We start from the raw sequence: 27,854 nt of genomic DNA on the forward strand, positions 1-27,854 counted from the left end.
ATGAAAGGGCTTTCTACGGGTAAGGATGGCAAAGGGTGGCAGTGACGGAAAGTCAGGCAACCTGTCCTGTCCGTCTTTTTGTATCGTGAATTGGAAAGACTGCAAGGGGGAGGGGAGTTGCTTGCGCCCTAAAGGAGGAGTTATTCAGATTCATTGCAGTGGGCGGCGGCTGCAAAACGCACCATTCTTCTTGTTTTTGCTCTGCAAAGCAGCCTTTTCAAGGGTTGGCTTGGGTGACAAAATGTCTTGTGTAGGCGTGGGTTTGTCTCCCTCTCGCTCTCTCTCCCTAAGATGTGTCCGGCATAGGCCAGGGTGCCACTCGAGGCCCAAACCAATTCTGGTTATCGCTTCTCGGCCTTTTGGCTAAGATCAAGTGTAGTATCTGTTCTTATCAGTTTAATATCTGATACGTCCCCTATCTGGGGACCATATATTAAATGGATTTTTAGAACAGGGAGATGGAAAAAGAGCTTGCTCTGTCCACTCCACGCATTGACCTGGTATTGCAGTACCTCCAGGAACGGTGCACCCCTTCTTAACCCAGTTTCCAAAAGCAGAACTCAATTCACCTGATTCATATTAGCCCGATTTAATGAATTGGAAGAAAGCATACGTCTTCATATGCACCTCAATTTGGCCCATTCACTTTTCACACTTCCTCCTTTTGTTTTTTATCTTTCACACTTTTGACTTTCTTTATTCATCCAAATAGCAAACTCATCACCACTCAACCTGACCAACTCGGCTATGTCCCCGTGCTGCAGTTCTCTGTCTTATCTAGATCATTTGCAATTGAATGGAATAGATCCCTTTTGGACAAAGTGGATTCACCTGCTGCTGCAGTGACCACAGGTGTGATAAGATCTAGAATTGGCATCTGGTGCGATCTCTCCGCTTCCACTCCAAAGAAAGTTACCTGTTTATTCCTATCATGCATTGGTTTTTGGGGTTTTCTTTGAGTAATGATGATCTCTTTAGTAGTCTGTTGGCGCCCTCTCCTGGAGGAATAGTTTGCTTGCTCTTGGACATTCTAAAAGAGAGGTCATGATAGACATTGAGCTTCTGAGCTCAATTGGGGACAGTCATGGGTGATGAATGTTTGCAACCTACTGCGAAGCCTCATACCGCAATATAAGGAACGTCAAATACTAAGAAAGGGCGGCCTATGAAAGAATTACTACTTTCAATAAGTACACTTAAACGGCTAATTGGGAATAGAAAAACTGTAAAAAGCCCTCTGAGAAAGCCCCCCTCTAACCTTTGATAGTAAGCTTTTCTGTAGTCTGCCTGTTGATGTATTTTCCGTTTGAACTGTGCACAACATGAAGAGACGGAACACTGGCGGCTTGTCACAATGCCCCCCGATGACATCACAATAGCGCTGCTGCCTAGAAAACAAGCTGCGCAGAAGAAGTTGTTCTTTGGGTGGGAGGGTGGGCTAGTGGAAGGAGGGGGCAATCTCTTTTTTTCCCGGGTGGTAGGGGGATGACAGGAGAAGGGAAGCGGGTGGTGAGAAAGGTACAGAGGGCAGGGTTTGGGGGCTGGGAAGGAAAGGGAAAAGATTAGGGTTTGGGGATGATGAAAGGGCTTTCTACGGGTAAGGATGGCAAAGGGTGGCAGTGACGGAAAGTCAGGCAACCTGTCCTGTCCGTCTTTTTGTATCGTGAATTGGAAAGACTGCAAGGGGGAGGGGAGTTGCTTGCGCCCTAAAGGAGGAGTTATTCAGATTCATTGCAGTGGGCGGCGGCTGCAAAACGCACCATTCTTCTTGTTTTTGCTCTGCAAAGCAGCCTTTTCAAGGGTTGGCTTGGGTGACAAAATGTCTTGTGTAGGCGTGGGTTTGTCTCCCTCTCGCTCTCTCTCCCTAAGATGTGTCCGGCATAGGCCAGGGTGCCACTCGAGGCCCAAACCAATTCTGGTTATCGCTTCTCGGCCTTTTGGCTAAGATCAAGTGTAGTATCTGTTCTTATCAGTTTAATATCTGATACGTCCCCTATCTGGGGACCATATATTAAATGGATTTTTAGAACAGGGAGATGGAAAAAGAGCTTGCTCTGTCCACTCCACGCATTGACCTGGTATTGCAGTACCTCCAGGAACGGTGCACCCCTTCTTAACCCAGTTTCCAAAAGCAGAACTCAATTCACCTGATTCATATTAGCCCGATTTAATGAATTGGAAGAAAGCATACGTCTTCATATGCACCTCAATTTGGCCCATTCACTTTTCACACTTCCTCCTTTTGTTTTTTATCTTTCACACTTTTGACTTTCTTTATTCATCCAAATAGCAAACTCATCACCACTCAACCTGACCAACTCGGCTATGTCCCCGTGCTGCAGTTCTCTGTCTTATCTAGATCATTTGCAATTGAATGGAATAGATCCCTTTTGGACAAAGTGGATTCACCTGCTGCTGCAGTGACCACAGGTGTGATAAGATCTAGAATTGGCATCTGGTGCGATCTCTCCGCTTCCACTCCAAAGAAAGTTACCTGTTTATTCCTATCATGCATTGGTTTTTGGGGTTTTCTTTGAGTAATGATGATCTCTTTAGTAGTCTGTTGGCGCCCTCTCCTGGAGGAATAGTTTGCTTGCTCTTGGACATTCTAAAAGAGAGGTCATGATAGACATTGAGCTTCTGAGCTCAATTGGGGACAGTCATGGGTGATGAATGTTTGCAACCTACTGCGAAGCCTCATACCGCAATATAAGGAACGTCAAATACTAAGAAAGGGCGGCCTATGAAAGAATTACTACTTTCAATAAGTACACTTAAACGGCTAATTGGGAATAGAAAAACTGTAAAAAGCCCTCTGAGAAAGCCCCCCTCTAACCTTTGATAGTAAGCTTTTCTGTAGTCTGCCTGTTGATGTATTTTCCGTTTGAACTGTGCACAACATGAAGAGACGGAACACTGGCGGCTTGTCACAATGCCCCCCGATGACATCACAATAGCGCTGCTGCCTAGAAAACAAGCTGCGCAGAAGAAGTTGTTCTTTGGGTGGGAGGGTGGGCTAGTGGAAGGAGGGGGCAATCTCTTTTTTTCCCGGGTGGTAGGGGGATGACAGGAGAAGGGAAGCGGGTGGTGAGAAAGGTACAGAGGGCAGGGTTTGGGGGCTGGGAAGGAAAGGGAAAAGATTAGGGTTTGGGGATGATGAAAGGGCTTTCTACGGGTAAGGATGGCAAAGGGTGGCAGTGACGGAAAGTCAGGCAACCTGTCCTGTCCGTCTTTTTGTATCGTGAATTGGAAAGACTGCAAGGGGGAGGGGAGTTGCTTGCGCCCTAAAGGAGGAGTTATTCAGATTCATTGCAGTGGGCGGCGGCTGCAAAACGCACCATTCTTCTTGTTTTTGCTCTGCAAAGCAGCCTTTTCAAGGGTTGGCTTGGGTGACAAAATGTCTTGTGTAGGCGTGGGTTTGTCTCCCTCTCGCTCTCTCTCCCTAAGATGTGTCCGGCATAGGCCAGGGTGCCACTCGAGGCCCAAACCAATTCTGGTTATCGCTTCTCGGCCTTTTGGCTAAGATCAAGTGTAGTATCTGTTCTTATCAGTTTAATATCTGATACGTCCCCTATCTGGGGACCATATATTAAATGGATTTTTAGAACAGGGAGATGGAAAAAGAGCTTGCTCTGTCCACTCCACGCATTGACCTGGTATTGCAGTACCTCCAGGAACGGTGCACCCCTTCTTAACCCAGTTTCCAAAAGCAGAACTCAATTCACCTGATTCATATTAGCCCGATTTAATGAATTGGAAGAAAGCATACGTCTTCATATGCACCTCAATTTGGCCCATTCACTTTTCACACTTCCTCCTTTTGTTTTTTATCTTTCACACTTTTGACTTTCTTTATTCATCCAAATAGCAAACTCATCACCACTCAACCTGACCAACTCGGCTATGTCCCCGTGCTGCAGTTCTCTGTCTTATCTAGATCATTTGCAATTGAATGGAATAGATCCCTTTTGGACAAAGTGGATTCACCTGCTGCTGCAGTGACCACACGTGTGATAAGATCTAGAATTGGCATCTGGTGCGATCTCTCCGCTTCCACTCCAAAGAAAGTTACCTGTTTATTCCTATCATGCATTGGTTTTTGGGGTTTTCTTTGAGTAATGATGATCTCTTTAGTAGTCTGTTGGCGCCCTCTCCTGGAGGAATAGTTTGCTTGCTCTTGGACATTCTAAAAGAGAGGTCATGATAGACATTGAGCTTCTGAGCTCAATTGGGGACAGTCATGGGTGATGAATGTTTGCAACCTACTGCGAAGCCTCATACCGCAATATAAGGAACGTCAAATACTAAGAAAGGGCGGCCTATGAAAGAATTACTACTTTCAATAAGTACACTTAAACGGCTAATTGGGAATAGAAAAACTGTAAAAAGCCCTCTGAGAAAGCCCCCCTCTAACCTTTGATAGTAAGCTTTTCTGTAGTCTGCCTGTTGATGTATTTTCCGTTTGAACTGTGCACAACATGAAGAGACGGAACACTGGCGGCTTGTCACAATGCCCCCCGATGACATCACAATAGCGCTGCTGCCTAGAAAACAAGCTGCGCAGAAGAAGTTGTTCTTTGGGTGGGAGGGTGGGCTAGTGGAAGGAGGGGGCAATCTCTTTTTTTCCCGGGTGGTAGGGGGATGACAGGAGAAGGGAAGCGGGTGGTGAGAAAGGTACAGAGGGCAGGGTTTGGGGGCTGGGAAGGAAAGGGAAAAGATTAGGGTTTGGGGATGATGAAAGGGCTTTCTACGGGTAAGGATGGCAAAGGGTGGCAGTGACGGAAAGTCAGGCAACCTGTCCTGTCCGTCTTTTTGTATCGTGAATTGGAAAGACTGCAAGGGGGAGGGGAGTTGCTTGCGCCCTAAAGGAGGAGTTATTCAGATTCATTGCAGTGGGCGGCGGCTGCAAAACGCACCATTCTTCTTGTTTTTGCTCTGCAAAGCAGCCTTTTCAAGGGTTGGCTTGGGTGACAAAATGTCTTGTGTAGGCGTGGGTTTGTCTCCCTCTCGCTCTCTCTCCCTAAGATGTGTCCGGCATAGGCCAGGGTGCCACTCGAGGCCCAAACCAATTCTGGTTATCGCTTCTCGGCCTTTTGGCTAAGATCAAGTGTAGTATCTGTTCTTATCAGTTTAATATCTGATACGTCCCCTATCTGGGGACCATATATTAAATGGATTTTTAGAACAGGGAGATGGAAAAAGAGCTTGCTCTGTCCACTCCACGCATTGACCTGGTATTGCAGTACCTCCAGGAACGGTGCACCCCTTCTTAACCCAGTTTCCAAAAGCAGAACTCAATTCACCTGATTCATATTAGCCCGATTTAATGAATTGGAAGAAAGCATACGTCTTCATATGCACCTCAATTTGGCCCATTCACTTTTCACACTTCCTCCTTTTGTTTTTTATCTTTCACACTTTTGACTTTCTTTATTCATCCAAATAGCAAACTCATCACCACTCAACCTGACCAACTCGGCTATGTCCCCGTGCTGCAGTTCTCTGTCTTATCTAGATCATTTGCAATTGAATGGAATAGATCCCTTTTGGACAAAGTGGATTCACCTGCTGCTGCAGTGACCACAGGTGTGATAAGATCTAGAATTGGCATCTGGTGCGATCTCTCCGCTTCCACTCCAAAGAAAGTTACCTGTTTATTCCTATCATGCATTGGTTTTTGGGGTTTTCTTTGAGTAATGATGATCTCTTTAGTAGTCTGTTGGCGCCCTCTCCTGGAGGAATAGTTTGCTTGCTCTTGGACATTCTAAAAGAGAGGTCATGATAGACATTGAGCTTCTGAGCTCAATTGGGGACAGTCATGGGTGATGAATGTTTGCAACCTACTGCGAAGCCTCATACCGCAATATAAGGAACGTCAAATACTAAGAAAGGGCGGCCTATGAAAGAATTACTACTTTCAATAAGTACACTTAAACGGCTAATTGGGAATAGAAAAACTGTAAAAAGCCCTCTGAGAAAGCCCCCCTCTAACCTTTGATAGTAAGCTTTTCTGTAGTCTGCCTGTTGATGTATTTTCCGTTTGAACTGTGCACAACATGAAGAGACGGAACACTGGCGGCTTGTCACAATGCCCCCCGATGACATCACAATAGCGCTGCTGCCTAGAAAACAAGCTGCGCAGAAGAAGTTGTTCTTTGGGTGGGAGGGTGGGCTAGTGGAAGGAGGGGGCAATCTCTTTTTTTCCCGGGTGGTAGGGGGATGACAGGAGAAGGGAAGCGGGTGGTGAGAAAGGTACAGAGGGCAGGGTTTGGGGGCTGGGAAGGAAAGGGAAAAGATTAGGGTTTGGGGATGATGAAAGGGCTTTCTACGGGTAAGGATGGCAAAGGGTGGCAGTGACGGAAAGTCAGGCAACCTGTCCTGTCCGTCTTTTTGTATCGTGAATTGGAAAGACTGCAAGGGGGAGGGGAGTTGCTTGCGCCCTAAAGGAGGAGTTATTCAGATTCATTGCAGTGGGCGGCGGCTGCAAAACGCACCATTCTTCTTGTTTTTGCTCTGCAAAGCAGCCTTTTCAAGGGTTGGCTTGGGTGACAAAATGTCTTGTGTAGGCGTGGGTTTGTCTCCCTCTCGCTCTCTCTCCCTAAGATGTGTCCGGCATAGGCCAGGGTGCCACTCGAGGCCCAAACCAATTCTGGTTATCGCTTCTCGGCCTTTTGGCTAAGATCAAGTGTAGTATCTGTTCTTATCAGTTTAATATCTGATACGTCCCCTATCTGGGGACCATATATTAAATGGATTTTTAGAACAGGGAGATGGAAAAAGAGCTTGCTCTGTCCACTCCACGCATTGACCTGGTATTGCAGTACCTCCAGGAACGGTGCACCCCTTCTTAACCCAGTTTCCAAAAGCAGAACTCAATTCACCTGATTCATATTAGCCCGATTTAATGAATTGGAAGAAAGCATACGTCTTCATATGCACCTCAATTTGGCCCATTCACTTTTCACACTTCCTCCTTTTGTTTTTTATCTTTCACACTTTTGACTTTCTTTATTCATCCAAATAGCAAACTCATCACCACTCAACCTGACCAACTCGGCTATGTCCCCGTGCTGCAGTTCTCTGTCTTATCTAGATCATTTGCAATTGAATGGAATAGATCCCTTTTGGACAAAGTGGATTCACCTGCTGCTGCAGTGACCACAGGTGTGATAAGATCTAGAATTGGCATCTGGTGCAATCTCTCCGCTTCCACTCCAAAGAAAGTTACCTGTTTATTCCTATCATGCATTGGTTTTTGGGGTTTTCTTTGAGTAATGATGATCTCTTTAGTAGTCTGTTGGCGCCCTCTCCTGGAGGAATAGTTTGCTTGCTCTTGGACATTCTAAAAGAGAGGTCATGATAGACATTGAGCTTCTGAGCTCAATTGGGGACAGTCATGGGTGATGAATGTTTGCAACCTACTGCGAAGCCTCATACCGCAATATAAGGAACGTCAAATACTAAGAAAGGGCGGCCTATGAAAGAATTACTACTTTCAATAAGTACACTTAAACGGCTAATTGGGAATAGAAAAACTGTAAAAAGCCCTCTGAGAAAGCCCCCCTCTAACCTTTGATAGTAAGCTTTTCTGTAGTCTGCCTGTTGATGTATTTTCCGTTTGAACTGTGCACAACATGAAGAGACGGAACACTGGCGGCTTGTCACAATGCCCCCCGATGACATCACAATAGCGCTGCTGCCTAGAAAACAAGCTGCGCAGAAGAAGTTGTTCTTTGGGTGGGAGGGTGGGCTAGTGGAAGGAGGGGGCAATCTCTTTTTTTCCCGGGTGGTAGGGGGATGACAGGAGAAGGGAAGCGGGTGGTGAGAAAGGTACAGAGGGCAGGGTTTGGGGGCTGGGAAGGAAAGGGAAAAGATTAGGGTTTGGGGATGATGAAAGGGCTTTCTACGGGTAAGGATGGCAAAGGGTGGCAGTGACGGAAAGTCAGGCAACCTGTCCTGTCCGTCTTTTTGTATCGTGAATTGGAAAGACTGCAAGGGGGAGGGGAGTTGCTTGCGCCCTAAAGGAGGAGTTATTCAGATTCATTGCAGTGGGCGGCGGCTGCAAAACGCACCATTCTTCTTGTTTTTGCTCTGCAAAGCAGCCTTTTCAAGGGTTGGCTTGGGTGACAAAATGTCTTGTGTAGGCGTGGGTTTGTCTCCCTCTCGCTCTCTCTCCCTAAGATGTGTCCGGCATAGGCCAGGGTGCCACTCGAGGCCCAAACCAATTCTGGTTATCGCTTCTCGGCCTTTTGGCTAAGATCAAGTGTAGTGTTGTTCGAAGAGGTGGTTTAAGCTCCAGGCCACCTTAGTACAATGATACAATGCACACTGGAAGGTTGCGCTTGCTAGTACTCTGGGTGGATAGTATATTCATCTAGAGGAAAACATGGCCCTACCAGGATCGAGGCTATTAGACTGAGTAAGGGTGGGGGGCTATGGTACAACGTGCCCCAGGACTGACGACCCTGGAGTGAGTCTGAGCTTGCTGGCTTGGGACCCCGGCAAGCCTTGGGCTCTGTAGCACACCGTACCTTGCCTTTTCATACTTTTTGAGCATATTACCCTATCCCGGCCTTCTGGCTAGGAAGGGAAATTTTTATAATCCCGGTCGGAGGTCTGGTCAGCTTTGGGCTGAGAAACTAACACCCGGTTGGAGGTCTGGGTCAGCTTCGGCTGAGAAACCAACACCCGGTTGGAGGTCTGGGTCAGCTTCGGCTGAGAAACCAACACCCGGTTGGAGGTCCGGTTAGCCTTGGGCTGAGAAACCAACACCGGTTGACGGTCCGGGCAGTTTCGGCTGCGAAACCAACAACTAGTAGCTCTCTACTCCACTTGGGTAAGATGCCTGGGTGGACGCTGGGAGCAACGACAAGGCTCAACCAGGCTTCGGCTTGGGGGAGCACCGAAGATCCCTGACCCTTGCTGTGGCCTTCTGGCTCGGAGGGACGGGGTTGATTTTTGGGGACCCTCTCCTCACGGTGGGGTCCACACGAATCCTAGCCTTTGCACTGTTTTTGGTGTGACTTCGGTCATGCATTTTTTGTGGTGCTTTGGAAAGCTTCATTAAATCAAAAAATCTGTTCTTATCAGTTTAATATCTGATACGTCCCCTATCTGGGGACCATATATTAAATGGATTTTTAGAACAGGGAGATGGAAAAAGAGCTTGCTCTGTCCACTCCACGCATTGACCTGGTATTGCAGTACCTCCAGGAACGGTGCACCCCTTCTTAACCCAGTTTCCAAAAGCAGAACTCAATTCACCTGATTCATATTAGCCCGATTTAATGAATTGGAAGAAAGCATACGTCTTCATATGCACCTCAATTTGGCCCATTCACTTTTCACACTTCCTCCTTTTGTTTTTTATCTTTCACACTTTTGACTTTCTTTATTCATCCAAATAGCAAACTCATCACCACTCAACCTGACCAACTCGGCTATGTCCCCGTGCTGCAGTTCTCTGTCTTATCTAGATCATTTGCAATTGAATGGAATAGATCCCTTTTGGACAAAGTGGATTCACCTGCTGCTGCAGTGACCACAGGTGTGATAAGATCTAGAATTGGCATCTGGTGCGATCTCTCCGCTTCCACTCCAAAGAAAGTTACCTGTTTATTCCTATCATGCATTGGTTTTTGGGGTTTTCTTTGAGTAATGATGATCTCTTTAGTAGTCTGTTGGCGCCCTCTCCTGGAGGAATAGTTTGCTTGCTCTTGGACATTCTAAAAGAGAGGTCATGATAGACATTGAGCTTCTGAGCTCAATTGGGGACAGTCATGGGTGATGAATGTTTGCAACCTACTGCGAAGCCTCATACCGCAATATAAGGAACGTCAAATACTAAGAAAGGGCGGCCTATGAAAGAATTACTACTTTCAATAAGTACACTTAAACGGCTAATTGGGAATAGAAAAACTGTAAAAAGCCCTCTGAGAAAGCCCCCCTCTAACCTTTGATAGTAAGCTTTTCTGTAGTCTGCCTGTTGATGTATTTTCCGTTTGAACTGTGCACAACATGAAGAGACGGAACACTGGCGGCTTGTCACAATGCCCCCCGATGACATCACAATAGCGCTGCTGCCTAGAAAACAAGCTGCGCAGAAGAAGTTGTTCTTTGGGTGGGAGGGTGGGCTAGTGGAAGGAGGGGGCAATCTCTTTTTTTCCCGGGTGGTAGGGGGATGACAGGAGAAGGGAAGCGGGTGGTGAGAAAGGTACAGAGGGCAGGGTTTGGGGGCTGGGAAGGAAAGGGAAAAGATTAGGGTTTGGGGATGATGAAAGGGCTTTCTACGGGTAAGGATGGCAAAGGGTGGCAGTGACGGAAAGTCAGGCAACCTGTCCTGTCCGTCTTTTTGTATCGTGAATTGGAAAGACTGCAAGGGGGAGGGGAGTTGCTTGCGCCCTAAAGGAGGAGTTATTCAGATTCATTGCAGTGGGCGGCGGCTGCAAAACGCACCATTCTTCTTGTTTTTGCTCTGCAAAGCAGCCTTTTCAAGGGTTGGCTTGGGTGACAAAATGTCTTGTGTAGGCGTGGGTTTGTCTCCCTCTCGCTCTCTCTCCCTAAGATGTGTCCGGCATAGGCCAGGGTGCCACTCGAGGCCCAAACCAATTCTGGTTATCGCTTCTCGGCCTTTTGGCTAAGATCAAGTGTAGTATCGTTCGAAAAGGTGGTTTAAGGCTCCGGCCACCTTAGTACAATGATGCAATGCACGCTGGAAGGTTGCGCTTGTTAGTACTTTGGGAGGATAGTATATCCATCTAGAGGAAACCATGGCCCTACCAGGATCGAGGCTATTAGACTGAGTAAGTGTGGGGGTTATGGTGCAATGTGCCCCAGGAATGGACACCCTGGAGGGAGTCTGAACTTGCTAGGTTGGGACCCTGGTAAGCCTCAGACTCTGTCGCACGCCGCGCCTTGCCTATTCATACTTTCCAAGCATATTGCCCTATCCCGGCCTTCTGGCTAAGAAGGGAAATTTTTATAATCCCGGTCGGAGGTCCGGTCAGCTTTGGGCTGAGAAACCAACACCCGGTTGGAGGTCCGGGTCAGCTTTGGCTGAGAAACCAACACCCGGTTGGAGGTCCGGTTAGCCTTGGGCTGAGAAACCAACACCCGGTTGGAGGTCCGGTCAGCCTTGGGCTGAGAAACCAACACCCGGTTGGAGGTCCGGTCAGCCTTGGGCTGAGAAACCAACACCGGTTGACGGTCCGGGCAGTCTCGGCTGCGAAACCAACGACTAGTAGCTCCCTACTCCACTTGGGTAAGATGCCTCGGTGGACGCTGGGAGCAACAACAAGGCTCAACCAGGCTTCGGCTTGGGGGAGCACCGAAGATCCCTGACCCTCTCTGTGGCCTTCTGGCTCGGAGGGACGGGGTTGATTTTTGGGGATCCTCTTCTCACGGAGGGGTCCACACGAATCCTAGCCTTTGCACTGTTTTTGGTGTGACTTCGGTCATGCATTTTTGCGGTGCTTTGGAAAGCTTCATTAAATCAAAAAATCTGTTCTTATCAGTTTAATATCTGATACGTCCCCTATCTGGGGACCATATATTAAATGGATTTTTAGAACAGGGAGATGGAAAAAGAGCTTGCTCTGTCCACTCCACGCATTGACCTGGTATTGCAGTACCTCCAGGAACGGTGCACCCCTTCTTAACCCAGTTTCCAAAAGCAGAACTCAATTCACCTGATTCATATTAGCCCGATTTAATGAATTGGAAGAAAGCATACGTCTTCATATGCACCTCAATTTGGCCCATTCACTTTTCACACTTCCTCCTTTTGTTTTTTATCTTTCACACTTTTGACTTTCTTTATTCATCCAAATAGCAAACTCATCACCACTCAACCTGACCAACTCGGCTATGTCCCCGTGCTGCAGTTCTCTGTCTTATCTAGATCATTTGCAATTGAATGGAATAGATCCCTTTTGGACAAAGTGGATTCACCTGCTGCTGCAGTGACCACAGGTGTGATAAGATCTAGAATTGGCATCTGGTGCGATCTCTCCGCTTCCACTCCAAAGAAAGTTACCTGTTTATTCCTATCATGCATTGGTTTTTGGGGTTTTCTTTGAGTAATGATGATCTCTTTAGTAGTCTGTTGGCGCCCTCTCCTGGAGGAATAGTTTGCTTGCTCTTGGACATTCTAAAAGAGAGGTCATGATAGACATTGAGCTTCTGAGCTCAATTGGGGACAGTCATGGGTGATGAATGTTTGCAACCTACTGCGAAGCCTCATACCGCAATATAAGGAACGTCAAATACTAAGAAAGGGCGGCCTATGAAAGAATTACTACTTTCAATAAGTACACTTAAACGGCTAATTGGGAATAGAAAAACTGTAAAAAGCCCTCTGAGAAAGCCCCCCTCTAACCTTTGATAGTAAGCTTTTCTGTAGTCTGCCTGTTGATGTATTTTCCGTTTGAACTGTGCACAACATGAAGAGACGGAACACTGGCGGCTTGTCACAATGCCCCCCGATGACATCACAATAGCGCTGCTGCCTAGAAAACAAGCTGCGCAGAAGAAGTTGTTCTTTGGGTGGGAGGGTGGGCTAGTGGAAGGAGGGGGCAATCTCTTTTTTTCCCGGGTGGTAGGGGGATGACAGGAGAAGGGAAGCGGGTGGTGAGAAAGGTACAGAGGGCAGGGTTTGGGGGCTGGGAAGGAAAGGGAAAAGATTAGGGTTTGGGGATGATGAAAGGGCTTTCTACGGGTAAGGATGGCAAAGGGTGGCAGTGACGGAAAGTCAGGCAACCTGTCCTGTCCGTCTTTTTGTATCGTGAATTGGAAAGACTGCAAGGGGGAGGGGAGTTGTTTGCGCCCTAAAGGAGGAGTTATTCAGATTCATTGCAGTGGGCGGCGGCTGCAAAACGCACCATTCTTCTTGTTTTTGCTCTGCAAAGCAGCCTTTTCAAGGGTTGGCTTGGGTGACAAAATGTCTTGTGTAGGCGTGGGTTTGTCTCCCTCTCGCTCTCTCTCCCTAAGATGTGTCCGGCATAGGCCAGGGTGCCACTCGAGGCCCAAACCAATTCTGGTTATCGCTTCTCGGCCTTTTGGCTAAGATCAAGTGTAGTATCTGTTCTTATCAGTTTAATATCTGATACGTCCCCTATCTGGGGACCATATATTAAATGGATTTTTAGAACAGGGAGATGGAAAAAGAGCTTGCTCTGTCCACTCCACGCATTGACCTGGTATTGCAGTACCTCCAGGAACGGTGCACCCCTTCTTAACCCAGTTTCCAAAAGCAGAACTCAATTCACCTGATTCATATTAGCCCGATTTAATGAATTGGAAGAAAGCATACGTCTTCATATGCACCTCAATTTGGCCCATTCACTTTTCACACTTCCTCCTTTTGTTTTTTATCTTTCACACTTTTGACTTTCTTTATTCATCCAAATAGCAAACTCATCACCACTCAACCTGACCAACTCGGCTATGTCCCCGTGCTGCAGTTCTCTGTCTTATCTAGATCATTTGCAATTGAATGGAATAGATCCCTTTTGGACAAAGTGGATTCACCTGCTGCTGCAGTGACCACAGGTGTGATAAGATCTAGAATTGGCATCTGGTGCGATCTCTCCGCTTCCACTCCAAAGAAAGTTACCTGTTTATTCCTATCATGCATTGGTTTTTGGGGTTTTCTTTGAGTAATGATGATCTCTTTAGTAGTCTGTTGGCGCCCTCTCCTGGAGGAATAGTTTGCTTGCTCTTGGACATTCTAAAAGAGAGGTCATGATAGACATTGAGCTTCTGAGCTCAATTGGGGACAGTCATGGGTGATGAATGTTTGCAACCTACTGCGAAGCCTCATACCGCAATATAAGGAACGTCAAATACTAAGAAAGGGCGGCCTATGAAAGAATTACTACTTTCAATAAGTACACTTAAACGGCTAATTGGGAATAGAAAAACTGTAAAAAGCCCTCTGAGAAAGCCCCCCTCTAACCTTTGATAGTAAGCTTTTCTGTAGTCTGCCTGTTGATGTATTTTCCGTTTGAACTGTGCACAACATGAAGAGACGGAACACTGGCGGCTTGTCACAATGCCCCCCGATGACATCACAATAGCGCTGCTGCCTAGAAAACAAGCTGCGCAGAAGAAGTTGTTCTTTGGGTGGGAGGGTGGGCTAGTGGAAGGAGGGGGCAATCTCTTTTTTTCCCGGGTGGTAGGGGGATGACAGGAGAAGGGAAGCGGGTGGTGAGAAAGGTACAGAGGGCAGGGTTTGGGGGCTGGGAAGGAAAGGGAAAAGATTAGGGTTTGGGGATGATGAAAGGGCTTTCTACGGGTAAGGATGGCAAAGGGTGGCAGTGACGGAAAGTCAGGCAACCTGTCCTGTCCGTCTTTTTGTATCGTGAATTGGAAAGACTGCAAGGGGGAGGGGAGTTGCTTGCGCCCTAAAGGAGGAGTTATTCAGATTCATTGCAGTGGGCGGCGGCTGCAAAACGCACCATTCTTCTTGTTTTTGCTCTGCAAAGCAGCCTTTTCAAGGGTTGGCTTGGGTGACAAAATGTCTTGTGTAGGCGTGGGTTTGTCTCCCTCTCGCTCTCTCTCCCTAAGATGTGTCCGGCATAGGCCAGGGTGCCACTCGAGGCCCAAACCAATTCTGGTTATCGCTTCTCGGCCTTTTGGCTAAGATCAAGTGTAGTATCTGTTCTTATCAGTTTAATATCTGATACGTCCCCTATCTGGGGACCATATATTAAATGGATTTTTAGAACAGGGAGATGGAAAAAGAGCTTGCTCTGTCCACTCCACGCATTGACCTGGTATTGCAGTACCTCCAGGAACGGTGCACCCCTTCTTAACCCAGTTTCCAAAAGCAGAACTCAATTCACCTGATTCATATTAGCCCGATTTAATGAATTGGAAGAAAGCATACGTCTTCATATGCACCTCAATTTGGCCCATTCACTTTTCACACTTCCTCCTTTTGTTTTTTATCTTTCACACTTTTGACTTTCTTTATTCATCCAAATAGCAAACTCATCACCACTCAACCTGACCAACTCGGCTATGTCCCCGTGCTGCAGTTCTCTGTCTTATCTAGATCATTTGCAATTGAATGGAATAGATCCCTTTTGGACAAAGTGGATTCACCTGCTGCTGCAGTGACCACAGGTGTGATAAGATCTAGAATTGGCATCTGGTGCGATCTCTCCGCTTCCACTCCAAAGAAAGTTACCTGTTTATTCCTATCATGCATTGGTTTTTGGGGTTTTCTTTGAGTAATGATGATCTCTTTAGTAGTCTGTTGGCGCCCTCTCCTGGAGGAATAGTTTGCTTGCTCTTGGACATTCTAAAAGAGAGGTCATGATAGACATTGAGCTTCTGAGCTCAATTGGGGACAGTCATGGGTGATGAATGTTTGCAACCTACTGCGAAGCCTCATACCGCAATATAAGGAACGTCAAATACTAAGAAAGGGCGGCCTATGAAAGAATTACTACTTTCAATAAGTACACTTAAACGGCTAATTGGGAATAGAAAAACTGTAAAAAGCCCTCTGAGAAAGCCCCCCTCTAACCTTTGATAGTAAGCTTTTCTGTAGTCTGCCTGTTGATGTATTTTCCGTTTGAACTGTGCACAACATGAAGAGACGGAACACTGGCGGCTTGTCACAATGCCCCCCGATGACATCACAATAGCGCTGCTGCCTAGAAAACAAGCTGCGCAGAAGAAGTTGTTCTTTGGGTGGGAGGGTGGGCTAGTGGAAGGAGGGGGCAATCTCTTTTTTTCCCGGGTGGTAGGGGGATGACAGGAGAAGGGAAGCGGGTGGTGAGAAAGGTACAGAGAGCAGGGTTTGGGGGCTGGGAAGGAAAGGGAAAAGATTAGGGTTTGGGGATGATGAAAGGGCTTTCTACGGGTAAGGATGGCAAAGGGTGGCAGTGACGGAAAGTCAGGCAACCTGTCCTGTCCGTCTTTTTGTATCGTGAATTGGAAAGACTGCAAGGGGGAGGGGAGTTGCTTGCGCCCTAAAGGAGGAGTTATTCAGATTCATTGCAGTGGGCGGCGGCTGCAAAACGCACCATTCTTCTTGTTTTTGCTCTGCAAAGCAGCCTTTTCAAGGGTTGGCTTGGGTGACAAAATGTCTTGTGTAGGCGTGGGTTTGTCTCCCTCTCGCTCTCTCTCCCTAAGATGTGTCCGGCATAGGCCAGGGTGCCACTCGAGGCCCAAACCAATTCTGGTTATCGCTTCTCGGCCTTTTGGCTAAGATCAAGTGTAGTGTTGTTCGAAGAGGTGGTTTAAGCTCCAGGCAACCTTAGTACAATGATACAATGCACACTGGAAGGTTGCGCTTGCTAGTACTCTGGGTGGATAGTATATTCATCTAGAGGAAAACATGGCCCTACCAGGATCGAGGCTATTAGACTGAGTAAGGGTGGGGGGCTATGGTACAACGTGCCCCAGGACTGACGACCCTGGAGTGAGTCTGAGCTTGCTGGCTTGGGACCCCGGCAAGCCTTGGGCTCTGTAGCACACCGTACCTTGCCTTTTCATACTTTTTGAGCATATTACCCTATCCCGGCCTTCTGGCTAGGAAGGGAAATTTTTATAATCCCGGTCGGAGGTCTGGTCAGCTTTGGGCTGAGAAACTAACACCCGGTTGGAGGTCTGGGTCAGCTTCGGCTGAGAAACCAACACCCGGTTGGAGGTCTGGGTCAGCTTCGGCTGAGAAACCAACACCCGGTTGGAGGTCCGGTTAGCCTTGGGCTGAGAAACCAACACCGGTTGACGGTCCGGGCAGTTTCGGCTGCGAAACCAACAACTAGTAGCTCTCTACTCCACTTGGGTAAGATGCCTGGGTGGACGCTGGGAGCAACGACAAGGCTCAACCAGGCTTCGGCTTGGGAGAGCACCGAAGATCCCTGACCCTTGCTGTGGCCTTCTGGCTCGGAGGGACGGGGTTGATTTTTGGGGACCCTCTCCTCACGGTGGGGTCCACACGAATCCTAGCCTTTGCACTGTTTTTGGTGTGACTTCGGTCATGCATTTTTTGTGGTGCTTTGGAAAGCTTCATTAAATCAAAATCTGTTCTTATCAGTTTAATATCTGATACGTCCCCTATCTGGGGACCATATATTAAATGGATTTTTAGAACAGGGAGATGGAAAAAGAGCTTGCTCTGTCCACTCCACGCATTGACCTGGTATTGCAGTACCTCCAGGAACGGTGCACCCCTTCTTAACCCAGTTTCCAAAAGCAGAACTCAATTCACCTGATTCATATTAGCCCGATTTAATGAATTGGAAGAAAGCATACGTCTTCATATGCACCTCAATTTGGCCCATTCACTTTTCACACTTCCTCCTTTTGTTTTTTATCTTTCACACTTTTGACTTTCTTTATTCATCCAAATAGCAAACTCATCACCACTCAACCTGACCAACTCGGCTATGTCCCCGTGCTGCAGTTCTCTGTCTTATCTAGATCATTTGCAATTGAATGGAATAGATCCCTTTTGGACAAAGTGGATTCACCTGCTGCTGCAGTGACCACAGGTGTGATAAGATCTAGAATTGGCATCTGGTGCGATCTCTCCGCTTCCACTCCAAAGAAAGTTACCTGTTTATTCCTATCATGCATTGGTTTTTGGGGTTTTCTTTGAGTAATGATGATCTCTTTAGTAGTCTGTTGGCGCCCTCTCCTGGAGGAATAGTTTGCTTGCTCTTGGACATTCTAAAAGAGAGGTCATGATAGACATTGAGCTTCTGAGCTCAATTGGGGACAGTCATGGGTGATGAATGTTTGCAACCTACTGCGAAGCCTCATACCGCAATATAAGGAACGTCAAATACTAAGAAAGGGCGGCCTATGAAAGAATTACTACTTTCAATAAGTACACTTAAACGGCTAATTGGGAATAGAAAAACTGTAAAAAGCCCTCTGAGAAAGCCCCCCTCTAACCTTTGATAGTAAGCTTTTCTGTAGTCTGCCTGTTGATGTATTTTCCGTTTGAACTGTGCACAACATGAAGAGACGGAACACTGGCGGCTTGTCACAATGCCCCCCGATGACATCACAATAGCGCTGCTGCCTAGAAAACAAGCTGCGCAGAAGAAGTTGTTCTTTGGGTGGGAGGGTGGGCTAGTGGAAGGAGGGGGCAATCTCTTTTTTTCCCGGGTGGTAGGGGGATGACAGGAGAAGGGAAGCGGGTGGTGAGAAAGGTACAGAGGGCAGGGTTTGGGGGCTGGGAAGGAAAGGGAAAAGATTAGGGTTTGGGGATGATGAAAGGGCTTTCTACGGGTAAGGATGGCAAAGGGTGGCAGTGACGGAAAGTCAGGCAACCTGTCCTGTCCGTCTTTTTGTATCGTGAATTGGAAAGACTGCAAGGGGGAGGGGAGTTGCTTGCGCCCTAAAGGAGGAGTTATTCAGATTCATTGCAGTGGGCGGCGGCTGCAAAACGCACCATTCTTCTTGTTTTTGCTCTGCAAAGCAGCCTTTTCAAGGGTTGGCTTGGGTGACAAAATGTCTTGTGTAGGCGTGGGTTTGTCTCCCTCTCGCTCTCTCTCCCTAAGATGTGTCCGGCATAGGCCAGGGTGCCACTCGAGGCCCAAACCAATTCTGGTTATCGCTTCTCGGCCTTTTGGCTAAGATCAAGTGTAGTATCTGTTCTTATCAGTTTAATATCTGATACGTCCCCTATCTGGGGACCATATATTAAATGGATTTTTAGAACAGGGAGATGGAAAAAGAGCTTGCTCTGTCCACTCCACGCATTGACCTGGTATTGCAGTACCTCCAGGAACGGTGCACCCCTTCTTAACCCAGTTTCCAAAAGCAGAACTCAATTCACCTGATTCATATTAGCCCGATTTAATGAATTGGAAGAAAGCATACGTCTTCATATGCACCTCAATTTGGCCCATTCACTTTTCACACTTCCTCCTTTTGTTTTTTATCTTTCACACTTTTGACTTTCTTTATTCATCCAAATAGCAAACTCATCACCACTCAACCTGACCAACTCGGCTATGTCCCCGTGCTGCAGTTCTCTGTCTTATCTAGATCATTTGCAATTGAATGGAATAGATCCCTTTTGGACAAAGTGGATTCACCTGCTGCTGCAGTGACCACAGGTGTGATAAGATCTAGAATTGGCATCTGGTGCGATCTCTCCGCTTCCACTCCAAAGAAAGTTACCTGTTTATTCCTATCATGCATTGGTTTTTGGGGTTTTCTTTGAGTAATGATGATCTCTTTAGTAGTCTGTTGGCGCCCTCTCCTGGAGGAATAGTTTGCTTGCTCTTGGACATTCTAAAAGAGAGGTCATGATAGACATTGAGCTTCTGAGCTCAATTGGGGACAGTCATGGGTGATGAATGTTTGCAACCTACTGCGAAGCCTCATACCGCAATATAAGGAACGTCAAATACTAAGAAAGGGCGGCCTATGAAAGAATTACTACTTTCAATAAGTACACTTAAACGGCTAATTGGGAATAGAAAAACTGTAAAAAGCCCTCTGAGAAAGCCCCCCTCTAACCTTTGATAGTAAGCTTTTCTGTAGTCTGCCTGTTGATGTATTTTCCGTTTGAACTGTGCACAACATGAAGAGACGGAACACTGGCGGCTTGTCACAATGCCCCCCGATGACATCACAATAGCGCTGCTGCCTAGAAAACAAGCTGCGCAGAAGAAGTTGTTCTTTGGGTGGGAGGGTGGGCTAGTGGAAGGAGGGGGCAATCTCTTTTTTTCCCGGGTGGTAGGGGGATGACAGGAGAAGGGAAGCGGGTGGTGAGAAAGGTACAGAGGGCAGGGTTTGGGGGCTGGGAAGGAAAGGGAAAAGATTAGGGTTTGGGGATGATGAAAGGGCTTTCTACGGGTAAGGATGGCAAAGGGTGGCAGTGACGGAAAGTCAGGCAACCTGTCCTGTCCGTCTTTTTGTATCGTGAATTGGAAAGACTGCAAGGGGGAGGGGAGTTGCTTGCGCCCTAAAGGAGGAGTTATTCAGATTCATTGCAGTGGGCGGCGGCTGCAAAACGCACCATTCTTCTTGTTTTTGCTCTGCAAAGCAGCCTTTTCAAGGGTTGGCTTGGGTGACAAAATGTCTTGTGTAGGCGTGGGTTTGTCTCCCTCTCGCTCTCTCTCCCTAAGATGTGTCCGGCATAGGCCAGGGTGCCACTCGAGGCCCAAACCAATTCTGGTTATCGCTTCTCGGCCTTTTGGCTAAGATCAAGTGTAGTATCTGTTCTTATCAGTTTAATATCTGATACGTCCCCTATCTGGGGACCATATATTAAATGGATTTTTAGAACAGGGAGATGGAAAAAGAGCTTGCTCTGTCCACTCCACGCATTGACCTGGTATTGCAGTACCTCCAGGAACGGTGCACCCCTTCTTAACCCAGTTTCCAAAAGCAGAACTCAATTCACCTGATTCATATTAGCCCGATTTAATGAATTGGAAGAAAGCATACGTCTTCATATGCACCTCAATTTGGCCCATTCACTTTTCACACTTCCTCCTTTTGTTTTTTATCTTTCACACTTTTGACTTTCTTTATTCATCCAAATAGCAAACTCATCACCACTCAACCTGACCAACTCGGCTATGTCCCCGTGCTGCAGTTCTCTGTCTTATCTAGATCATTTGCAATTGAATGGAATAGATCCCTTTTGGACAAAGTGGATTCACCTGCTGCTGCAGTGACCACAGGTGTGATAAGATCTAGAATTGGCATCTGGTGCGATCTCTCCGCTTCCACTCCAAAGAAAGTTACCTGTTTATTCCTATCATGCATTGGTTTTTGGGGTTTTCTTTGAGTAATGATGATCTCTTTAGTAGTCTGTTGGCGCCCTCTCCTGGAGGAATAGTTTGCTTGCTCTTGGACATTCTAAAAGAGAGGTCATGATAGACATTGAGCTTCTGAGCTCAATTGGGGACAGTCATGGGTGATGAATGTTTGCAACCTACTGCGAAGCCTCATACCGCAATATAAGGAACGTCAAATACTAAGAAAGGGCGGCCTATGAAAGAATTACTACTTTCAATAAGTACACTTAAACGGCTAATTGGGAATAGAAAAACTGTAAAAAGCCCTCTGAGAAAGCCCCCCTCTAACCTTTGATAGTAAGCTTTTCTGTAGTCTGCCTGTTGATGTATTTTCCGTTTGAACTGTGCACAACATGAAGAGACGGAACACTGGCGGCTTGTCACAATGCCCCCCGATGACATCACAATAGCGCTGCTGCCTAGAAAACAAGCTGCGCAGAAGAAGTTGTTCTTTGGGTGGGAGGGTGGGCTAGTGGAAGGAGGGGGCAATCTCTTTTTTTCCCGGGTGGTAGGGGGATGACAGGAGAAGGGAAGCGGGTGGTGAGAAAGGTACAGAGGGCAGGGTTTGGGGGCTGGGAAGGAAAGGGAAAAGATTAGGGTTTGGGGATGATGAAAGGGCTTTCTACGGGTAAGGATGGCAAAGGGTGGCAGTGACGGAAAGTCAGGCAACCTGTCCTGTCCGTCTTTTTGTATCGTGAATTGGAAAGACTGCAAGGGGGAGGGGAGTTGCTTGCGCCCTAAAGGAGGAGTTATTCAGATTCATTGCAGTGGGCGGCGGCTGCAAAACGCACCATTCTTCTTGTTTTTGCTCTGCAAAGCAGCCTTTTCAAGGGTTGGCTTGGGTGACAAAATGTCTTGTGTAGGCGTGGGTTTGTCTCCCTCTCGCTCTCTCTCCCTAAGATGTGTCCGGCATAGGCCAGGGTGCCACTCGAGGCCCAAACCAATTCTGGTTATCGCTTCTCGGCCTTTTGGCTAAGATCAAGTGTAGTATCTGTTCTTATCAGTTTAATATCTGATACGTCCCCTATCTGGGGACCATATATTAAATGGATTTTTAGAACAGGGAGATGGAAAAAGAGCTTGCTCTGTCCACTCCACGCATTGACCTGGTATTGCAGTACCTCCAGGAACGGTGCACCCCTTCTTAACCCAGTTTCCAAAAGCAGAACTCAATTCACCTGATTCATATTAGCCCGATTTAATGAATTGGAAGAAAGCATACGTCTTCATATGCACCTCAATTTGGCCCATTCACTTTTCACACTTCCTCCTTTTGTTTTTTATCTTTCACACTTTTGACTTTCTTTATTCATCCAAATAGCAAACTCATCACCACTCAACCTGACCAACTCGGCTATGTCCCCGTGCTGCAGTTCTCTGTCTTATCTAGATCATTTGCAATTGAATGGAATAGATCCCTTTTGGACAAAGTGGATTCACCTGCTGCTGCAGTGACCACAGGTGTGATAAGATCTAGAATTGGCATCTGGTGCGATCTCTCCGCTTCCACTCCAAAGAAAGTTACCTGTTTATTCCTATCATGCATTGGTTTTTGGGGTTTTCTTTGAGTAATGATGATCTCTTTAGTAGTCTGTTGGCGCCCTCTCCTGGAGGAATAGTTTGCTTGCTCTTGGACATTCTAAAAGAGAGGTCATGATAGACATTGAGCTTCTGAGCTCAATTGGGGACAGTCATGGGTGATGAATGTTTGCAACCTACTGCGAAGCCTCATACCGCAATATAAGGAACGTCAAATACTAAGAAAGGGCGGCCTATGAAAGAATTACTACTTTCAATAAGTACACTTAAACGGCTAATTGGGAATAGAAAAACTGTAAAAAGCCCTCTGAGAAAGCCCCCCTCTAACCTTTGATAGTAAGCTTTTCTGTAGTCTGCCTGTTGATGTATTTTCCGTTTGAACTGTGCACAACATGAAGAGACGGAACACTGGCGGCTTGTCACAATGCCCCCCGATGACATCACAATAGCGCTGCTGCCTAGAAAACAAGCTGCGCAGAAGAAGTTGTTCTTTGGGTGGGAGGGTGGGCTAGTGGAAGGAGGGGGCAATCTCTTTTTTTCCCGGGTGGTAGGGGGATGACAGGAGAAGGGAAGCGGGTGGTGAGAAAGGTACAGAGGGCAGGGTTTGGGGGCTGGGAAGGAAAGGGAAAAGATTAGGGTTTGGGGATGATGAAAGGGCTTTCTACGGGTAAGGATGGCAAAGGGTGGCAGTGACGGAAAGTCAGGCAACCTGTCCTGTCCGTCTTTTTGTATCGTGAATTGGAAAGACTGCAAGGGGGAGGGGAGTTGCTTGCGCCCTAAAGGAGGAGTTATTCAGATTCATTGCAGTGGGCGGCGGCTGCAAAACGCACCATTATTCTTGTTTTTGCTCTGCAAAGCAGCCTTTTCAAGGGTTGGCTTGGGTGACAAAATGTCTTGTGTAGGCGTGGGTTTGTCTCCCTCTCGCTCTCTCTCCCTAAGATGTGTCCGGCATAGGCCAGGGTGCCACTCGAGGCCCAAACCAATTCTGGTTATCGCTTCTCGGCCTTTTGGCTAAGATCAAGTGTAGTATCTGTTCTTATCAGTTTAATATCTGATACGTCCCCTATCTGGGGACCATATATTAAATGGATTTTTAGAACAGGGAGATGGAAAAAGAGCTTGCTCTGTCCACTCCACGCATTGACCTGGTATTGCAGTACCTCCAGGAACGGTGCACCCCTTCTTAACCCAGTTTCCAAAAGCAGAACTCAATTCACCTGATTCATATTAGCCCGATTTAATGAATTGGAAGAAAGCATACGTCTTCATATGCACCTCAATTTGGCCCATTCACTTTTCACACTTCCTCCTTTTGTTTTTTATCTTTCACACTTTTGACTTTCTTTATTCATCCAAATAGCAAACTCATCACCACTCAACCTGACCAACTCGGCTATGTCCCCGTGCTGCAGTTCTCTGTCTTATCTAGATCATTTGCAATTGAATGGAATAGATCCCTTTTGGACAAAGTGGATTCACCTGCTGCTGCAGTGACCACAGGTGTGATAAGATCTAGAATTGGCATCTGGTGCGATCTCTCCGCTTCCACTCCAAAGAAAGTTACCTGTTTATTCCTATCATGCATTGGTTTTTGGGGTTTTCTTTGAGTAATGATGATCTCTTTAGTAGTCTGTTGGCGCCCTCTCCTGGAGGAATAGTTTGCTTGCTCTTGGACATTCTAAAAGAGAGGTCATGATAGACATTGAGCTTCTGAGCTCAATTGGGGACAGTCATGGGTGATGAATGTTTGCAACCTACTGCGAAGCCTCATACCGCAATATAAGGAACGTCAAATACTAAGAAAGGGCGGCCTATGAAAGAATTACTACTTTCAATAAGTACACTTAAACGGCTAATTGGGAATAGAAAAACTGTAAAAAGCCCTCTGAGAAAGCCCCCCTCTAACCTTTGATAGTAAGCTTTTCTGTAGTCTGCCTGTTGATGTATTTTCCGTTTGAACTGTGCACAACATGAAGAGACGGAACACTGGCGGCTTGTCACAATGCCCCCCGATGACATCACAATAGCGCTGCTGCCTAGAAAACAAGCTGCGCAGAAGAAGTTGTTCTTTGGGTGGGAGGGTGGGCTAGTGGAAGGAGGGGGCAATCTCTTTTTTTCCCGGGTGGTAGGGGGATGACAGGAGAAGGGAAGCGGGTGGTGAGAAAGGTACAGAGGGCAGGGTTTGGGGGCTGGGAAGGAAAGGGAAAAGATTAGGGTTTGGGGATGATGAAAGGGCTTTCTACGGGTAAGGATGGCAAAGGGTGGCAGTGACGGAAAGTCAGGCAACCTGTCCTGTCCGTCTTTTTGTATCGTGAATTGGAAAGACTGCAAGGGGGAGGGGAGTTGCTTGCGCCCTAAAGGAGGAGTTATTCAGATTCATTGCAGTGGGCGGCGGCTGCAAAACGCACCATTCTTCTTGTTTTTGCTCTGCAAAGCAGCCTTTTCAAGGGTTGGCTTGGGTGACAAAATGTCTTGTGTAGGCGTGGGTTTGTCTCCCTCTCGCTCTCTCTCCCTAAGATGTGTCCGGCATAGGCCAGGGTGCCACTCGAGGCCCAAACCAATTCTGGTTATCGCTTCTCGGCCTTTTGGCTAAGATCAAGTGTAGTATCTGTTCTTATCAGTTTAATATCTGATACGTCCCCTATCTGGGGACCATATATTAAATGGATTTTTAGAACAGGGAGATGGAAAAAGAGCTTGCTCTGTCCACTCCACGCATTGACCTGGTATTGCAGTACCTCCAGGAACGGTGCACCCCTTCTTAACCCAGTTTCCAAAAGCAGAACTCAATTCACCTGATTCATATTAGCCCGATTTAATGAATTGGAAGAAAGCATACGTCTTCATATGCACCTCAATTTGGCCCATTCACTTTTCACACTTCCTCCTTTTGTTTTTTATCTTTCACACTTTTGACTTTCTTTATTCATCCAAATAGCAAACTCATCACCACTCAACCTGACCAACTCGGCTATGTCCCCGTGCTGCAGTTCTCTGTCTTATCTAGATCATTTGCAATTGAATGGAATAGATCCCTTTTGGACAAAGTGGATTCACCTGCTGCTGCAGTGACCACAGGTGTGATAAGATCTAGAATTGGCATCTGGTGCGATCTCTCCGCTTCCACTCCAAAGAAAGTTACCTGTTTATTCCTATCATGCATTGGTTTTTGGGGTTTTCTTTGAGTAATGATGATCTCTTTAGTAGTCTGTTGGCGCCCTCTCCTGGAGGAATAGTTTGCTTGCTCTTGGACATTCTAAAAGAGAGGTCATGATAGACATTGAGCTTCTGAGCTCAATTGGGGACAGTCATGGGTGATGAATGTTTGCAACCTACTGCGAAGCCTCATACCGCAATATAAGGAACGTCAAATACTAAGAAAGGGCGGCCTATGAAAGAATTACTACTTTCAATAAGTACACTTAAACGGCTAATTGGGAATAGAAAAACTGTAAAAAGCCCTCTGAGAAAGCCCCCCTCTAACCTTTGATAGTAAGCTTTTCTGTAGTCTGCCTGTTGATGTATTTTCCGTTTGAACTGTGCACAACATGAAGAGACGGAACACTGGCGGCTTGTCACAATGCCCCCCGATGACATCACAATAGCGCTGCTGCCTAGAAAACAAGCTGCGCAGAAGAAGTTGTTCTTTGGGTGGGAGGGTGGGCTAGTGGAAGGAGGGGGCAATCTCTTTTTTTCCCGGGTGGTAGGGGGATGACAGGAGAAGGGAAGCGGGTGGTGAGAAAGGTACAGAGGGCAGGGTTTGGGGGCTGGGAAGGAAAGGGAAAAGATTAGGGTTTGGGGATGATAAAAGGGCTTTCTACGGGTAAGGATGGCAAAGGGTGGCAGTGACGGAAAGTCAGGCAACCTGTCCTGTCCGTCTTTTTGTATCGTGAATTGGAAAGACTGCAAGGGGGAGGGGAGTTGCTTGCGCCCTAAAGGAGGAGTTATTCAGATTCATTGCAGTGGGCGGCGGCTGCAAAACGCACCATTCTTCTTGTTTTTGCTCTGCAAAGCAGCCTTTTCAAGGGTTGGCTTGGGTGACAAAATGTCTTGTGTAGGCGTGGGTTTGTCTCCCTCTCGCTCTCTCTCCCTAAGATGTGTCCGGCATAGGCCAGGGTGCCACTCGAGGCCCAAACCAATTCTGGTTATCGCTTCTCGGCCTTTTGGCTAAGATCAAGTGTAGTATCTGTTCTTATCAGTTTAATATCTGATACGTCCCCTATCTGGGGACCATATATTAAATGGATTTTTAGAACAGGGAGATGGAAAAAGAGCTTGCTCTGTCCACTCCACGCATTGACCTGGTATTGCAGTACCTCCAGGAACGGTGCACCCCTTCTTAACCCAGTTTCCAAAAGCAGAACTCAATTCACCTGATTCATATTAGCCCGATTTAATGAATTGGAAGAAAGCATACGTCTTCATATGCACCTCAATTTGGCCCATTCACTTTTCACACTTCCTCCTTTTGTTTTTTATCTTTCACACTTTTGACTTTCTTTATTCATCCAAATAGCAAACTCATCACCACTCAACCTGACCAACTCGGCTATGTCCCCGTGCTGCAGTTCTCTGTCTTATCTAGATCATTTGCAATTGAATGGAATAGATCCCTTTTGGACAAAGTGGATTCACCTGCTGCTGCAGTGACCACAGGTGTGATAAGATCTAGAATTGGCATCTGGTGCGATCTCTCCGCTTCCACTCCAAAGAAAGTTACCTGTTTATTCCTATCATGCATTGGTTTTTGGGGTTTTCTTTGAGTAATGATGATCTCTTTAGTAGTCTGTTGGCGCCCTCTCCTGGAGGAATAGTTTGCTTGCTCTTGGACATTCTAAAAGAGAGGTCATGATAGACATTGAGCTTCTGAGCTCAATTGTGGACAGTCATGGGTGATGAATGTTTGCAACCTACTGCGAAGCCTCATACCGCAATATAAGGAACGTCAAATACTAAGAAAGGGCGGCCTATGAAAGAATTACTACTTTCAATAAGTACACTTAAACGGCTAATTGGGAATAGAAAAACTGTAAAAAGCCCTCTGAGAAAGCCCCCCTCTAACCTTTGATAGTAAGCTTTTCTGTAGTCTGCCTGTTGATGTATTTTCCGTTTGAACTGTGCACAACATGAAGAGACGGAACACTGGCGGCTTGTCACAATGCCCCCCGATGACATCACAATAGCGCTGCTGCCTAGAAAACAAGCTGCGCAGAAGAAGTTGTTCTTTGGGTGGGAGGGTGGGCTAGTGGAAGGAGGGGGCAATCTCTTTTTTTCCCGGGTGGTAGGGGGATGACAGGAGAAGGGAAGCGGGTGGTGAGAAAGGTACAGAGGGCAGGGTTTGGGGGCTGGGAAGGAAAGGGAAAAGATTAGGGTTTGGGGATGATGAAAGGGCTTTCTACGGGTAAGGATGGCAAAGGGTGGCAGTGACGGAAAGTCAGGCAACCTGTCCTGTCCGTCTTTTTGTATCGTGAATTGGAAAGACTGCAAGGGGGAGGGGAGTTGCTTGCGCCCTAAAGGAGGAGTTATTCAGATTCA

The 27,854-nt window shown here is 46.9% G+C and overlaps 16 non-coding genes and 1 pseudogene across 16 annotated transcripts; all 17 read left to right on the forward strand.

The window, feature by feature from the left end:
* Positions 1-343: 343 nt before the first annotated feature.
* Positions 344-534, forward strand: LOC142267374 (U2 spliceosomal RNA). The gene has a single exon (XR_012733277.1). It is a non-coding gene; the product is annotated as a U2 spliceosomal RNA (small nuclear RNA).
* A 1,387-nt stretch (positions 535-1,921) lies between these two features.
* Positions 1,922-2,112, forward strand: LOC142267376 (U2 spliceosomal RNA). The gene has a single exon (XR_012733278.1). It is a non-coding gene; the product is annotated as a U2 spliceosomal RNA (small nuclear RNA).
* Positions 2,113-3,499: 1,387 nt separating this feature from the next.
* Positions 3,500-3,690, forward strand: LOC142267378 (U2 spliceosomal RNA). The gene has a single exon (XR_012733280.1). It is a non-coding gene; the product is annotated as a U2 spliceosomal RNA (small nuclear RNA).
* Positions 3,691-5,077: 1,387 nt separating this feature from the next.
* LOC142267379 (U2 spliceosomal RNA) lies at positions 5,078-5,268 on the forward strand. Its single transcript, XR_012733281.1, has one exon. It is a non-coding gene; the product is annotated as a U2 spliceosomal RNA (small nuclear RNA).
* A 1,387-nt stretch (positions 5,269-6,655) lies between these two features.
* LOC142267380 (U2 spliceosomal RNA) lies at positions 6,656-6,846 on the forward strand. The gene has a single exon (XR_012733282.1). It is a non-coding gene; the product is annotated as a U2 spliceosomal RNA (small nuclear RNA).
* A 2,189-nt stretch (positions 6,847-9,035) lies between these two features.
* LOC142267469 (U2 spliceosomal RNA) lies at positions 9,036-9,229 on the forward strand. Its single transcript, XR_012733361.1, has one exon. It is a non-coding gene; the product is annotated as a U2 spliceosomal RNA (small nuclear RNA).
* A 1,387-nt stretch (positions 9,230-10,616) lies between these two features.
* Positions 10,617-10,758, forward strand: LOC142267519 (U2 spliceosomal RNA; annotated as a pseudogene).
* Positions 10,759-11,455: 697 nt separating this feature from the next.
* Positions 11,456-11,652, forward strand: LOC142267472 (U2 spliceosomal RNA). Its single transcript, XR_012733364.1, has one exon. It is a non-coding gene; the product is annotated as a U2 spliceosomal RNA (small nuclear RNA).
* A 1,387-nt stretch (positions 11,653-13,039) lies between these two features.
* On the forward strand, positions 13,040-13,230 carry LOC142267381 (U2 spliceosomal RNA). The gene has a single exon (XR_012733283.1). It is a non-coding gene; the product is annotated as a U2 spliceosomal RNA (small nuclear RNA).
* Positions 13,231-14,617: 1,387 nt separating this feature from the next.
* On the forward strand, positions 14,618-14,808 carry LOC142267382 (U2 spliceosomal RNA). Its single transcript, XR_012733284.1, has one exon. It is a non-coding gene; the product is annotated as a U2 spliceosomal RNA (small nuclear RNA).
* Positions 14,809-16,993: 2,185 nt separating this feature from the next.
* LOC142267480 (U2 spliceosomal RNA) lies at positions 16,994-17,189 on the forward strand. Its single transcript, XR_012733371.1, has one exon. It is a non-coding gene; the product is annotated as a U2 spliceosomal RNA (small nuclear RNA).
* A 1,387-nt stretch (positions 17,190-18,576) lies between these two features.
* LOC142267383 (U2 spliceosomal RNA) lies at positions 18,577-18,767 on the forward strand. Its single transcript, XR_012733285.1, has one exon. It is a non-coding gene; the product is annotated as a U2 spliceosomal RNA (small nuclear RNA).
* Positions 18,768-20,154: 1,387 nt separating this feature from the next.
* On the forward strand, positions 20,155-20,345 carry LOC142267384 (U2 spliceosomal RNA). Its single transcript, XR_012733286.1, has one exon. It is a non-coding gene; the product is annotated as a U2 spliceosomal RNA (small nuclear RNA).
* Positions 20,346-21,732: 1,387 nt separating this feature from the next.
* Positions 21,733-21,923, forward strand: LOC142267385 (U2 spliceosomal RNA). The gene has a single exon (XR_012733287.1). It is a non-coding gene; the product is annotated as a U2 spliceosomal RNA (small nuclear RNA).
* A 1,387-nt stretch (positions 21,924-23,310) lies between these two features.
* On the forward strand, positions 23,311-23,501 carry LOC142267387 (U2 spliceosomal RNA). The gene has a single exon (XR_012733288.1). It is a non-coding gene; the product is annotated as a U2 spliceosomal RNA (small nuclear RNA).
* Positions 23,502-24,888: 1,387 nt separating this feature from the next.
* On the forward strand, positions 24,889-25,079 carry LOC142267388 (U2 spliceosomal RNA). Its single transcript, XR_012733289.1, has one exon. It is a non-coding gene; the product is annotated as a U2 spliceosomal RNA (small nuclear RNA).
* Positions 25,080-26,466: 1,387 nt separating this feature from the next.
* LOC142267390 (U2 spliceosomal RNA) lies at positions 26,467-26,657 on the forward strand. The gene has a single exon (XR_012733291.1). It is a non-coding gene; the product is annotated as a U2 spliceosomal RNA (small nuclear RNA).
* Positions 26,658-27,854: the final 1,197 nt, after the last annotated feature.

The sequence above is a fragment of the Anomaloglossus baeobatrachus genome, unplaced genomic scaffold, assembly GCF_048569485.1.
Source record: "Anomaloglossus baeobatrachus isolate aAnoBae1 unplaced genomic scaffold, aAnoBae1.hap1 Scaffold_295, whole genome shotgun sequence".
NCBI classification, from domain to species: Eukaryota; Metazoa; Chordata; class Amphibia; order Anura; family Aromobatidae; genus Anomaloglossus; species Anomaloglossus baeobatrachus.